The 15,063-nt window shown below is 49.7% G+C and overlaps 1 protein-coding gene across 1 annotated transcript in view; it reads left to right on the forward strand.

Moving 5' to 3' along the window:
• EMC1 (ER membrane protein complex subunit 1) overlaps positions 1-15,063 on the forward strand; it is a 320,125-nt gene that overhangs the window by 268,645 nt on the left and 36,417 nt on the right. The gene's annotated exons all lie outside the window — the stretch shown is intronic.

Below are 15,063 nucleotides of genomic sequence, written 5' to 3' on the forward strand. Positions count from 1 at the left end.
GAGTTGAGTACAATGAACGGACCCTTTTCTTTGATCGACCTGATTCGGTAAATGACTGGCTGGACTCTCTGCCGGACCGGCCTAATTTGACTGAGCCCACCGAGCACCCGGGTGGTGCCGAGGGTGGCGTGGAGAGCTGAATTTGTTATCTGGGCCCCTGTCTCCGTATCATGTAATTTATTCCTGGGTTCTGTACTTGAGCGCTTCTATTTTCTGTGTATTCTCTTCTCCCTTTATCTCTGTCGGGGTGGCGGGTGGGACAGGGCCTATTCCTCCTCCGGGGTCTTTTTGTAGAACGGGGGTTTTCGGGCGACAGGCACACTGCATGTTGGGGTGGCTTTTTTGTCTACTGCAGGGGTGCAGGGTGGGGGGTGTTTTCTTGGGTGTTGGGGGGTGGGTTGGTGGGGCGTTTGTGGTTTGTGTTTTGTTTTTTCAAGGCGATTCTATCTTGATAATTGTACTTTCAGTGTCATGCTCATTGGGGGATGGTTCCTGCATTACTTTGTGGGATGGGGGGTAGCGGGTTGAGGTTTGTTTCATGGAATGTCAATGGTCTAGGGGATCGTATAAAGCGGGGGGTGGTGTTGCGATGCCTGCGACGTTTGTCTCCCGATATTGTCTTTCTGCAGGAGACACACCTAGTGGGCAATACTTGTCGCGCGATGAATAGGTGAGGCTATCGTCTTGTTGCGCACTCAGGGTTTACAACGGGTTCCAGGGGGGTGGGCATCCTTGTCCGGGCTTCCCTTCCCCTTGCGATAGATGATGTAATCCTCGATGATCGGGGACGTTATGCCGTCCTCGTGGGACGATATGAGGGCAGGACCCTTTCCCTGTTCACAGTCTATGTGCCCCCCGGCCTGCAGACCTCTACCTTCTCTGATTTGGGCCGAGTTCTGTTGGGACTCCCTGATGGTGCTCTTTTCATGGCTGGTGACTTTAATTCTGTTCTCTCTGGTCTGAGTGATCGTTACCCCCCTAGGGATACTCCTTCGGCCCAATTATGGCTGGGTGGCTTTTTGGATACTTTTGGTTTGGTGGACTGCTGGAGACTTATGCACCCCACTCAACTTCAGTATACTTTCCACTCTGGGGCCTATGGGAGTTTGTCTAGACTAGATTACTTCCTCATGCCAGCCGAACAGTCATCGGCTGTCCGGGAGATTAGACACCTCCCCCGGGGCATCTCGGACCATTCTCCGCTCTGGCTCTGTTTTGATGTGGGGGTGGAGGCGGCGGGCCGGGTGGCTCCTATCAACCCTTGGTACCTGACCTCCCCTGAGACCCGTGGTCAATTGATTAAGTCCCTGGACAACTATTTTCTGGAAAACGAGGGGTCTGTCTCTTCTGCGGTGTCCCTATGGGAGGCTTTTAAGACAGTAATTCGTGGGCAGGCCCTGTCTCTTATTGCTGAAACCAAAAAGGCGAGGAATCGGGAGGTGGTGGAGCTTGAGATGGAAATACTTGAGATGGAGGCTGACCTGGAATCGAGTGTCACTCGTGACAAACTCCATGCCCTGGGTCTGAAGCAATTTGCCTATAAGTCTCTGGTCACAGATGCGGCCAAAATGATGTTTAGAGAGCAACAGGGTCGTCTGTATGATGTTGGGGACAAAGCGGGTAAATTGCTTGCCTGGTTGGACAAGAAGGAGAGGGCGAATCGAGTAGTGCCTGTGATTCAGACTTTGAATGGTGTGAGAGTGACGGACCCGGTTGAAATAGTGGAATGTTTTGCGGACTATTTTCGTGCGGTTTACTCCCCAGTGTCGGAAAGGGATGAAGACGACTCTCGCCTCTTGCTGTGCGACATAGCTTTGCCCTGCCTCTCTGATTTGGAGCGGGTCTCTATGGAGGCCCCGTTCTCTACGGACGAAATAGCGACTGCAATTCGCTCTCTCCGTTCGGGCAAGGCTTTGGGCCCGAACGGTTTGCCAATCGAGTTATACAAACTGCGTCCTGATAAGATTGCGCCCTATCTTCGGACAATGTTTTCGGAGTCCCGTGAGCGGGGTGCTCTCCCTTATGACCAGCGCCTGGCTACGATTGTGGTAATTCCTAAAGATGGTAAGCCCCGGGATCTTTGTTCGTCATATAGACCCATCTCCCTGTTAAATGTTGAGCCTAAGGTTCTTGCCAAGATCTTGGCTACTCGCCTCCTAACGGTCATTAGTGACTTGATTCATCCGGACCAATCCGGATTTATCCCGCACCGTAACACAGCTCTTAATCTGCGTCGCCTTCATGGAGCCATCGCGAGGGCGGGGCTTCTGACGGAGCCGGCCATTTTGGCTCGTTGGACGCCTCGATGGCCTTCGACACGATAGAGTGGCCCTACCTTTGGGCGGCTCTTGAGAAGTTTGGTTTTGGCCCGGGGTTTATCGGATGGGTGAAGCTGCTGTATACCGACCCCCTGGCACAGGTCGTGGTCAACGGTCGAGTTTCAGTTCCCTTTTCCCTTGGTAGGGGGACCAGACAGGGGTGCCCCTTGTCTCCACTGCTTTTTGCTCTCGCATTAGAGCCGCTAGCTGCGTGGCTTCGCTGGGAGCCTTCTCTCAAGGGTATACATTGGTCCCCAGATTTTGAGGACCGTGTTTCGCTTTACGCGGACGACATTCTTCTTTACCTTACTTCCCCGCGTAAATCTTTACACGTCTTATTTGACGTTCTCACCTCGTTTGGCAAGAATTCTGGTTTGATTATAAACTGGGCTAAATCCTGAGTCTGTTATTTCGGGTGATCTGCCCCCGTTGCCGAATAGATTTCCCATCCAGGTTGTTCAGTCTGGTTTCAAATATCTGGGGGTTTTTATTACACTGGATTTGTCGCTCCGGTTTGAACGTAATCTTCTTCCCCCGCTTCATAGACTGAGGCTGGACGTGGCTCGCTGGCGTAAATTACCCTTGTCGCCGCTGGGCAGGGCCGCCCTTTTCAAGATGATGTCCTTACCGCGATTCCTTTACGCACTCCAGAATTCCTATGATGATATCCCCGCTACTTATTTCCGAGAGGTCGAGAGTCTACAAAGGCAACTGATTTGGGACGGGCGTCCACGTATTGCCCTTGCGAAGCTCACCATCCCTTGGTATGACGGGGGCATAGCACTTCCTGATATCAGGAGATATTATTGGGCTACCCAACTGTCTGCCATTAACCACTCGATGTATTCCCCGGGTCCGGATCCGGCCTTTAAAATGGACAGACTCCAACTGCCGGGTGGTGACTTTAATAGAGCGCTTTACTCTAAGTCGGCTGGGCGCCACCTTACGGGACCGACTAGGATTGCGGTTAGTGTGTGGCGCGCTGCGAATGTGAGCTTGGGGTGGGATGAACGAGTGACGCTGGCGACTCCGCTTTATGCATCTGAGCGTCTGGGATGTCTTTGGACAACGAAGGGGTTTGACCGCTGGGACATGATTGGAATCTGTAGAGTGGGTGACGTGTGTGCGAATGGAGCGGTGAAGTCCTTCGAGGCCCTTCGGAATGATTATGACCTGAGTGATAGGGAATTTTTTAGATATTTACAGGTCCGTCATGCCCTCACTTCTGTTCTGACTTCCGGTACCGCAATCCCCGAGTTCTCCCCCCTCGAAGATCGTATCCTGGATGGTCATCTCCCTGATAGCACTATCTCCTTGATTTATAAGAAGCTGATTCACAATCGCGCTGACTTGCTCGTTCGACTTAGAGAGGCATGGGTCGGAGACGGGCTGGAATTGGATGACGAGGATTGGCAGTCGGTGCTATCTTCTCCGAAAGAGGTCGCCATTCCTGCCCGTCTCCGTCTGGTTCAGCTCAAGATCCTCCACCGGGTGTATGTTACTGGTCCTCGTTTGGTTGCGATGGGTTTTTCCCCGGATGGCCTATGCAAGCGTGGGTGTGGGATGAGATTTTAACTTCCACTTGCATGTGGCAGATGACTCTGATGCGGCCAAACTGCTGGATGTTACATCTCCGCTTGGTCTTGTGCCATGCGTGTCGGGGCCAACACATGAGAAGGGGCATACCCTGGATCAGGTGTTCTCATCTGTTCCACCTACGGAGGTTGCTACCCGGCAGATGCTCTGGACTGACCACCGGCTGATTAGCTTTTCGGTGATGGAATGTGTGCGCCCGGATTACAGGGCGCCTACTTTGCTTAGACCGGCCTCGCGAGCGCTGTATAGAGTGACACCTGACATGCTTGAGCAGGCGCTGCTGGATCACCCTTGTCATCTTTCGGGTGATTTGGACAGCGACACGGAGACTCTGCAGCGTTGGCTTACTGATAGGCTTGACGATCTAGCCCCTAAGGCTGCCTCCCGGTCCACGGTGGCTCGGCAATCTGCCCCGTGGTTTACGGAGGCGCTCCGTGTGGCTCGCAGTCAGTGCAAGGTGGCCGAGAGGGCCTGGCGCCTTATGTACGATGGGGAGGCCAAACTTGCCTATAAGGCGGCGGTCAAGGCCTACCATCGGGACATCCTTGGTGCCAAGAGGGACTATTTGGCCAGGAGGATAGAGGCATCGGCGAACTCCTGTAAGGAGATCTTTAATATTGTGAAGGAGTTTACAACCCCCAGCTCCCATCCGCCCCCGCCAGCTTCGGCGGATGCCTGGGCACGTGATCTTGCTGGTTTCTTCACAAATAAGATCAAGGCTATTCAGGCCACCTTTGTGGAGGGACAGGATGGAGGCAGTGGTGTTAGGGCGGACTGTAGTCTTCCGCAGATATCTGCGGCGGTGCTGTCCGATTTCCCTACTGTTTCCTGTGATATCTCCCAGACGTTACTGGCCAATCTTAAATCTGGCTCGCCACTTGACCCCTGCCCTGCCAAATTTTTGGCCGGGATGGCGGCAGTGGTGAATCCTTTGGTCAATTCTATCCTCAATACCTCCTTGAGGGAGGGAAGGGTTCCCAGCTCTTGGAAAAGAGCGATGGTGATCCCCCTCCTAAAAAAAAACGGGTCTTGACACTGAGGCTTTGGCGAACTACAGGCCAATCTCGCTTTTACCAGCACTGGCGAAGATAACGGAAAAACACGCCCACGGTGTCCTGTCGAGCTTTCTGGAAGCTAATAATCTGCTCCATTCATCTCAATCGGGTTTCCGTCCTAACTTTAGTACGGAAACGGCTCTGTTGGAGGTTACTGAGATTATTAGGGAGACCCTGGATGTCGGCGGTAGGGCCATGCTGGTCATGTTAGATCTGTCGGCGGCCTTCGACACCGTCCCCCACAAGGCGCTCTTAGCGAGGCTTCATGACATCGGCGTCAGGGGGACGGTGTTCAGGTGGTTTACTTCTTTCCTGGAAGACCGCCGCCAGACGGTCTGGGTTTCCCAGAGCTCCGCCGAGATGCCACCATTGGGAGTTGGGGTTCCACAGGGTTCTGTGTTGAGCCCCACGTTATTTAACATCTTTATGTCCCCTTTGGCGGCCTTGGTGGAGGCTTATGGGGCCCAGATCGTCTCCTATGCCGACGACACGCAACTCCTCTTCACATGCGGGAAAGACCAAGAGTTTGATGGAGAGAGAATCCGGGACTGCCTTGCGCTGGTCTTCGACTGGTTCCAACGGAACAGTCTGAGGGCCAACTCGGGCAAGTCTGAGATTTTATTTTTTGGTTGCGTCGCCGATCCGGAATGGCAGCATTGGTGGCCGTCCGACATGAATCCTCCTGCTCAGTCCTCCCTGGTTGCCAAAAATTTGGGCGTCAAGCTAGACAACCAGCTGTCGCTGCGTACTCATATTCTTGGCCTGGCCGGCACCTGCTACGGAATCCTGAAGATGCTCCGCAAATTTTTGCCTCTGCTGTCGGAGGAGCACAGGAGGATTACTGTTCAGGCTCTTGGCTCGAGGCTGGATTATGCAAACGCCCTCTTTCTTGGCCTCCCCGATTACCTGGTTCAGCGCCTTCAGGTGGTGCAGAACTCTGCTGCCCGGGCGATTTTCGGTCTAGGTAGACGAGCCCGTGCTTCGGGGTTGCTTCAGACGCTTCATTGGCTCCCCATTAGGAAGCGGATCCTGTTTAAATCCCTGACCCTGATGCATAAAGCTTTGCATGGATCAGGGGCGGGATATCTGCAGCGGAGACTGAATTTCTATCGTCCAGTCCGTTCCCTCTGTTCGGAATCCCTCTTTAAAGCTGTGGTCCCACGGGTGAGGAAGGCCCGCGCCGGAGGGCGATCTTTTAGCTGCAGAGCTCCCCAGCTGTGGAATCTGCTTCCACTTCCACTGCGCAGTACTGCCAATCTGCTCCAGTTTAGGAGGGGCCTGAAGACTTGGCTTTTTAATTCTTAGTCTGTTCTTTTGCCTACTGTTTCTTCTTACTTTTCCTTTGTTTTCTGTTTTTAGCTGTGTTGTGTTACTTCTTATGAGCCGCTGGTGGAAAAGCGTCGGGACACTCCTTTCGAGTAGCCGTACGCTATATAAAAATTACGTAACATAACATAACATGAGTGCTACGTTTCTTCACATTATTTGGGAGTGTCCGAGGGTGGCTGCCTATTGGACTGAGGTGCTTGCGGTGATGGCTGATGTGACTGGAATTGCCCTGGTGCCGGAGGCCCGGAGATGCTTGTTGAAAGTGTGGGAACCTACCGACTATTCGGTGGCCCAAACCAGATGGGCGACCCTGGGGTATATGGTTGCGAAGCGGGACATAGCGCAACTTTGGGGCTCGCACAGGCCCCCCACTGTCTCTGTGTGGGAAGAAAACATGGACTGGTCTATGTTCCGCGAAAAGACTGTCTACACAGCCAGGGGCAGACCTAGGGCATGGACGAAGATCTGGTGTCAGTGGAACGCCTATCGCGGAGATATTTGTGCTCCTCCCCTGGTGGAGGCCCCTGATGTTCCCTTATCTCCCTAGGCTGGCGTTCCTGAAATTTCGTATAATGTCCTTTGGCTTGATTGACCTCCCCGCTGCCCCCCCGCCTTGCCTTATCCTACTGATTTTGACTTCGTATTCCTGATTAGTGGGTTTCCCCCCCCCTCCAGGGCTGACTCTGTTTATTACTCCTTCGCCTTGTTTTTGATGTTTGTTGTTTTTGGTGTGATTTAAAATAAGAAAATTGCCTTATCTTGTTCCATACTGTGGGCGACATTTTGTATCCGGTTTGTGCCTGACCGCCGGAGTGGCGACCATTGTTTTCTATCACATTATGCTCCGATCTTAGCGGCCAGCCCGTGCGGTTGTAGGCCCATTTCTGTAAACGTGATTTTGTTGCTCAATAAAAGTTTTTAACCAAAAAAAAAAGAAACCCACAGCTGACCCGGCGGACTTAAACAATTACCGCCCTATCACCAATATCCCCACTCTGGCCAAACTGCTGGAAAAATGTGTACAACTCTAACTAACAAAACACATTGACCAGTTCGACCTCCTCAACCCACATCAAGCAGGCTCCCGAGCTAAACACAGCACGGAAACGGCCATGACACACATAATTGATGACGCCCTCCAAATCCTTGATCGCAATGATTCCTGCCTCTTCATCCTCCTGGACCTCTCCTCAGCATTTGACACAGTCAAACATGAGAACCTATTGGAGCTCCTAATTACTAGAATGGGTTTATCCGGTACTGTGCTCAAGTGGTTCACTTCCTTCCTACACAACCGGTCTCAGAAGTTCAAGATCAACAATGTGCTGTCCTCACCTGTGCCAGTAGATTTAGGCGTCCCACAAGGATCTTCCCTCACCCACGCTGTTCAACCTCGTCATGGAACCACTCGCCACCTTGCTCCAAGCATCCAATGTACACTTCCATATGTATGCCGATGACACTTAACTTTACCTAAAGGTACAATCCCCGGAAGATATCAAACTTCTGAACTACACACTTAGAAACACCCAATCATGGTTGGCCGACAATCACCTCAAACTAAATGCTCTGAAAACTGAGTTCCTCCTGATATCACCCCCTGCGAAAATTACCACCACCCAAATCTGGCTCAATCACCTAACAGCTCTCCATGTCCGACCCACCATCGTGGACTCTGCGAAATCCTTAGGTATCACACTTGACGCAAAGCTCAATATGCAACAGCACATTAGCAAAGCAACAAAAGGAGCTAACTTCCAAATCAACACTTTGAGGAAACTTAAACCCTTCCTCCCAGTCAAAGATTTCCTGACTACTGTACAAGCCCTAGTCATCCCCCGCATAGACTATGGAATCGTGGCCCTCAGTGGACTCCCTCTATCAACAACTGCACCCCTAAGAGCCTCCTTGAATGCTGCCGCGAGACTCATTACTGGCTCAAGAAAACACTCTCATATAACTCCTGACTTGAAATCCCTGAAATGGCTTCCCTTTGGAGCCAGAATACAGCTGAAAATTGCCGTGATGACACACACGGCCATACACCACAAGGCACCCAACTACCTCACTCAAAAGTTGTCCATATCAGGAGGCTCGAGATCCAATAGAAGTACAAAAAGTCTGCTCCTGAAACCTCGCAGATTCTGTAAGGAAAAAACTTACAAACGCTCCTTCTCAGGAATGGCACCCAGGATTTGGAATGCACTCCCTCCTGAAACGAGCCTTATCTCCTCCACTGCATTCTTCAAGAAATAAGTGAAAGCCATCCTTATGGCCAAGTTCACCTGAACTGTATTGTTGTTGTTCAGAGACTTTGCACCGCTTTTGTAACATTGGTTACTTGATGGTCCAATGACTTCATATTCATACATGATTGTGATCCTATTATGCTACTCACCTACTACCTATTACTATACTGTGCATAGTAGTTTGTTGAATCTCCCCCTTGCTGCCCCCACCCCTTATTCTCTGTAACTCTAAGTAAGTGATATAGATATCCTTATAGCCTGAGCTCTCCTGATCTCTTTCGCAGCTGGATCAAAGACTCTGCACCGTCTTATATTATGGTCTATTTTGAGTGTTTATTGGTATCTCCTGATCTCTATTGTAGCGGGATCAAAGACTCTGCACCGCCTTATATTATTGTCTATCTGAGTGCTTACTGGTATCCTATCAGCACATGACTGCTATCCGATTATGCTATTGTTTATTATTCTGTACCCAATAATATGTTTAGTCACCCTCCTGTTACCCACTTCCCCCCCCCTTATTTCTGTGAAGCGCTCTGATATCTGTAAAGATCTTGTTCGCGCTATATAAAACCTTGAATAAATAAATAAATATAAATAAATAATCCTCCAGGATTGTTTCCCCACAGGATTTACTTCAGGGCACGTCTACGGGACCTAGTTCTCTGACGTCTGTGCCCAAAGCCATGCCTTCCACGAAAAAAATCTGGCATAGGCTCCTCGACGGGCTCGTCGACGCGCCCGTCGACGTCTTCAACGACGACGAAGTCTGTCACCTCTACCTCGACGACGACCTGTTCTATGTCATCCTCTGCCACGTCGACAACGATCACCTCGTCGACGGCAGCCCAGGAAGCGAGACCCGTGACGTCCATTATTAGGATCTCGTCGACGAGTGTCAAGTCAGCTCCGTCGAAGAAGAAATCATCGTCGACTCTTCCCTCGTCGACGCGAACACCATCGACGGTCCCGTCGTCGACACGAATATCGACGTCGAAGACCAAGTCATCTAAAAGAACCTCGTCGACGGCGCCTCCGTCGACGGTGCCTCGTCGGCGGCTGTAACATCAGCGTCAACGACTCCATCGACGGCTATCTCGTCGACGGTTACTTCGTCGTCGACGGTCAAAGCTCCGATATCGTCGACGGCTCCGTCAACGGCTCCGTCGACGGATAAGACCTCTTCGTCGACGATGGTAAAATCTGCAATTTCAACTCCTCAGGTTGGTCGTACTACTACTGCTGCTTCAACGGGCTCGTCGACGTCTCGTCCTCCTCCGACCTCAGCTACCATTTATACAGTGGTTACTGCTTCTTCCTTGAAGACGGTTCCTCTAAATCAGCTAAGTACTATAAGGAGTGGTACCCGTCTTCCAGATAAATTATTTCAATCCGGTGGAGAGGACTCCGACCACGAATCTGAGGCAGAACAACTGTTTGCACAGGCATCGAGTCCATCTGATTTGAACATTAAGTACCAGGAGTACAGTGATGAGGGTGACGAAGAGGAATACGTCGAAGGTGGGAATGATTTATTTCCTGAAGCAGAGACTGTAACTTCAGAACCAGTTACACAAATTCCTTTCTCTTTAGTCAAAAATTTGCAACACATGCTTGATGACTATAACCGCAGGTTCCCTCCATCTACACCTGCCTCCCTGGCATTACCTCCTCCTCCCCAGCCTCAACTACCAGCTCCACAAACACCTGCTACGGTTCCACCCGCGTCTCCGGGAGGAACTCGTCCTGACACTGACAATGAGGATCCTGCTCCTCAAGACACTGATGACGACGATGACGTTGATATGAATGAGTGGGACAATTACAGAGCACAAACACCTTCCACTCCGCCTACTTCACCTCTTGCATCTCCTCCAGTGGACATTGCAAACTTCCATAATTTAATGGTCCGAGCTGCGAAACGCTTTCATCTCACTGTAGAGAAACAGCAACATGAGAGTGCATGCTTCCTGTATGATTTTAAGGACATTTCACAAAGACAATCACACACAATTCCAATTATTGACTTTATTTGGGCTGAGGGCCTTAAACGTATGGAACGTCCTAATTCAGTACCTGCAGTCTTACCCAGATTGGACAAGAAATACAAGGCTCCAGCGTCCGATCCAGCCTGCTTGGTATCCCAACCAAAAGCAGACTCAGTTATTACTCAGGCGGCACAAAAAAGATCTCGTAATCCGGCAACACCACTCACATCTCCTCCTGATCAGGAAGGCCGCAAGCTGGACTCTATAGGGAAAAAGTTTACAACAATGGCAGCCACTACTGTCAGAGCGGCTAATACTTTAGCTATTCTGGGCCGTTACGACCGCCAGATGTGGTCCGAGATTGCCGCATTGCTTCCTCAGATGTCTGAGACCATCCGTGCAGAAGCACAGGCCATTATCCAGGAGGGAGAGGTCATCTCGTCGGAAACTATCGAATGCGCCCTCGATATTTCATCCACGGGTTTTCGCCAACTGGCTGGAGCTGCAGTCCTGAGGCGTCAAGGCTGGTTAAAATCTATGACTTTTCGCCCAGAAGTCCAAGCAAAGGTCCTTGATTTGCCGTACGATGGAGAATCTTTGTTTGGCAAGCATGTGGACGATGCTCTTGAAGCGATCAAAAAGGACACTGACACTGCAAGGTCCTTAGCTACTCTCCAATATAAAAAGCGGCCCTTTCGGGGAGCACGAGGTAGAGGTGGGGGCTCCTCTACTTTTCGTGGATCAGGCCAGTATCGCTCATACAATACCTACAGCGAAAACCGGCAGAGAGGTTCATACCAAAACCAAAATCGTCAGTCTTCCTCCAGACCATATCAAATTATAGAGGTGGTGCAAACAACAAAAAACATTGACAGTTTCAGTTGCTTTCGTCTGCCGACTGTGCATCTTGGAGGTCGCATCTCAAAATTCTTTTGCAAATGGTCCGACATCACCTCCGACCAATGGGTCCTGGACGTTGTCTCCAAAGGCCATACCCTGGAGTTCACAAAATTCCCTCCCACTCGTCCACCTTCAGGGCCACCCTCTCCCCACCTCAAAGAACTTTTGGCCCAGGTGAAATTAATGATCCAGAAAGGAGCCATCGAGATAGTGCCGCTAGGTCAACGCGGCAAGGGGTTCTATTCCCGCTTTTTCTTAGTCAAGAAAAAGTCGGGAGAATGGCGTCCAATTTTGGATTTGCGGGCCCTAAACAAATTCATCCTTTCCAAAACTTTCCAAATGTTAACTCTGCTCCAAATCCTGAATTACCTCAATCCGGGGGAATTCTTCTCAACAATAGACCTCCAGGACGCATATTTCCATGTGCCAATTCACCCCAGACACAGGAAGTATCTGCGCTTCACAGTCGGACACCTGCACTTCCAATTCAAGGTCCTTCCATTCGGCCTCCGTTCAGCACCAAGGGTCTTTACCAAGATCATGGCCCCGGTAGCTGCCTTTCTACGCCTTCCAGGCATACAATTCTATCCATACCTGGACGACTGTCTCATAAAAGCTCAGAATCTTCAACTGGCAATCCAGCATACACAGTCTTGCCTCTCCCTGTTTCAAGACTTGGGTCTTTCCATCAATTGCCAGAAGTCACACTTTCGCCCATCTCAGCGGCAAGATTTTCTAGGAGGCTTGCTAGATTCTCATCTAGGAATGGTCTTTGTCTCCCAGGAACGACAAGACCGTATGCTCAAGTTGGTACGATCACTCCAGTCAAAACTGTACGTTTCAGTCCGGATGTTGAAATCATTCCTCGGCATGGCCTCTTCTGCAATACAGTTGATTCCTCACTGCAGACTACATATGAGGGCCATCCAAAAAGAGTTGGACAAGCAGTGGAAACAGATCTCCGGATCTTTCAACGACAGGATCCTTCTCACGCCCCGCATCCTACGGGCTCTGGAGTGGTGGGCTCACCCTACAAACATTTCAAAAGGTCGGTCTTTTCAAGACACTACTCCAACTCTAACGCTTACGACCGATGCATCCCTGGAGGGTTGGGGTGCACATATCGAAGACGTATCAGTACAGGGAAAATGGACTGAGGTCCAGCGCACTTGGCACATAAACCGCCTAGAGCTTCTGGCGATCTTCCTTGCCCTAGAGTCTTTTCAAAGGATTGTTCAAGGTCAATCCCTGCTGGTGAGGACAGACAACACCACAAACAGGGGGGCACCAGGTCCCTTTTGCTTTCCCAACAAGCACAGGAGATCTGGAATTGGGCGATTTGTCATCAAATTCATCTCACAGCCATCCATGTGCCGGGTGTTTCCAATGTTCTGGCAGATTCACTCAGCAGATCGTTCTCGGACAATCACGAGTGGGAGCTCAATCAACCAACTCTCGAGTTCATCTTCCGCCAGTGGGGCCAGCCGCAAATGGATCTTTTTGCGACTATCACCAACAGGAAATGCCAACGCTTTGCAAGTCTTCATCCCCACAGAGAGTCGAGCGGAAATGCATTTTCGATCAGCTGGTTGAACGCATTCAGCTACGCTTTTCTTCCGCTTCCTCTGATTCCACGCTTACTACACAGAATGAGGCTTCAACCCTGCCACATCATCCTGATTGCACCCAAATGGCCGCGGCGCCCATGGTTCTCGGATCTGCTCTTGTTCTCCCAGAACGAGCCAATTCCGCTTCATCCACTGCCTCACCTCCTCACAATGCAGCAGGGGCAGATTTGCCATCCGGATCCAGCATACCTCCAGCTCCATGCCTGGAACCTCAACACCATGAATTTGCGCGTCTAGTCATCGACGCTGACTGTAGGGAGGTGTTGGCGCACGCCCGTGCCCCTTCCACCATTAAAACCTATCAGTTGAAGTGGAAGCGTTTCTGTGTCTGGTGTCGCACCAAAGCCTTGGATCCGATGACCGCCAAACCTGAACAGATCCTGCCTTTCTTCCTATCCCTTGCAAAGTCAGGACTTTCCCACTCCACTCTTAAAGTATTTTTAGCGGCTCTCTCCCGCTTCCGCCATGATGGTTCGACTTCACTGTATTCATCTAGAATCATCCAACAGTTTTTCAGAGGTCTCTTCCGTATGTTTCCCATTCAGCGTCCTCCGCCTGCTTGGCGCTTAAATCTGGTTTTGTCTCAGCTCCTCCTACCTCCTTTTGAACCCATCCACTCAGCAAGCTTAAAATTCCTCACGTGGAAAGTTGCCCTATTACTCGCCTTGACATCATCTAGGCGTGTCAGTGACATTCAGGCATTCACGATTCAGCCTCCTTTTCTTCAGTTTTCAAAAGACACTGTTTCATTACGTACTAATCCAACATTTATTCCGAAAGTTCCCAGTGATTTCCATCTCAACGAACCAATCATTTTAAGAACTTTCTTTCCTAATCCGCAAACTCCTGCGGAACGTTCATTACATTCCCTGGATGTGAAACGTTGCCTTAAATTTTACATTCAGCGCACTGCATCCATCAGGAAATCTGATCAATTGTTCGTGGCCTACGGCCCAATCTGGAAAGGACAACCTGTTACCAAACAAACTATTACTAGGTGGATTTCCTCCACCATTACTTTTTGTCATCAATGGGCTGGCAAGCCTCTTCCAGCTTCAGTACATGCTCATTCCACTAGAGCTGTGTCAGCCTCTACTGCCCTCTTTGTGGGGGTACCTCTACGGCACATTTGCAGGACTGCTACGTGGTCGAGCAGCCATACTTTTACGAAGCACTACTGCCTGCAGTCGACAGACGCCGCTGATGCAGCAGTCAGACAAGCGGTACTGCGGAATCTTTTCCATTAAAGGTGAGCCTCTGTTGCTACCCGTCTCCAGTCATAAAGGTTTTTTCCTATTTTATATATATATAAATATATATTTATTATATGTTTCACTTTACTGTTACCTTTATGACTTATTTGGTGTTTACTGCTTTCTACTCTTATTCAAGCATGTGAATCTATGGAAGACACCCCTAATACTGGAGAAGAACATAAGTTACTTACCTGTAAACTGTGGTTCTCCAGTATTGGTGTCTTTCATAGATTCACATGCGATCCTCCCCTCAGAGGCTCTCTTCTCCTCAGGCACTTTTTGGTTACTCTGTGCTACGAAAATCTGAGGTCTTGAGCTTCTGAGGAGAAGGTTCTAGAGGGAACTGCAGCCTGTTTGGCTGGAATATGGACCAAGACATAATGACATGGATATGTTACTAAGTTGAGTTTCTCCCTTAGGCTTTCTATGGGCCTATTCAGTTCTATGGTACTTTGAGTTTATTGATTATATATATATATATATATATATATATATATATATATATATATATATATATATATATATATATATATATATTGTGTGTATATATATATATATATATATATATATATTGTGTATATATATATATTGTGTATATGTATTGAATAATTATAATAATATTACTTATGTATACATATATTACTGCTATTTTATGTACCGTGGGACTCCCACTTCGACGACGGGGAATATTCAAGCATGTGAATCTATGAAAGACACCAATACTGGAGAACCACAGTTTACAGG

Source organism: Lissotriton helveticus, chromosome 5_1 (genome assembly GCF_964261635.1).
Source record: "Lissotriton helveticus chromosome 5_1, aLisHel1.1, whole genome shotgun sequence".
NCBI lineage: Eukaryota > Metazoa > Chordata > Amphibia > Caudata > Salamandridae > Lissotriton > Lissotriton helveticus.